Genomic DNA, 553 nt, shown 5'->3' on the forward strand with positions numbered 1-553 from the left:
GGGGCGGTTCGGGGGCTGCCGCGGGACTCGGGGCGCAGCCGAGCGGCTGCAAGGGTGGGGCGGGCCGGACGTGTCGCGGGGCCCGGACTGCGCGGGTTCGAGGCCGGGCCCTGCGCGGGGAGGCCGCGCCATCCCGGGGGAGCTGCCCGGTAGCGAGTTTGCCCCGCAGCTGAAAGAAGGCGGGAGCCGGCGGGGGCCTTCGAAACCCCCTGGCAACCCGGGCCCGGAGTCCTTGGGGAGCAGCTGCTTCCTGGGACGCCATCCCGGACGCCCCCGTCCTAGGGTAACGGTTCTGGGCCCCGGGCGGAAGGCGCCTCCGGGTGACCCCCAACGGGGCCCTGCGAGCTGCGGGAGCCGACCCGGGGCCTCAAGCGAGGACGACGGGGGTTTCTGGAGACGTGGGGCCAGGGGCTGAAGCAGCCGGTCCTCTCGGACGCGGGGCAGGGCAGCGCCTGGTCTGGAGACGGACTCTGGGACTTTCGGGAGCGGGGGTCTCAGCGACCTGCCCCGCGGGGAGCGCGGCCGCGGAGTGGCCTACTGGGGACCCTCCCTC

The sequence above is a fragment of the Galeopterus variegatus genome, unplaced genomic scaffold, assembly GCF_000696425.1.
Source record: "Galeopterus variegatus unplaced genomic scaffold, G_variegatus-3.0.2 Scaffold884, whole genome shotgun sequence".
Taxonomy (NCBI): Eukaryota; Metazoa; Chordata; class Mammalia; order Dermoptera; family Cynocephalidae; genus Galeopterus; species Galeopterus variegatus.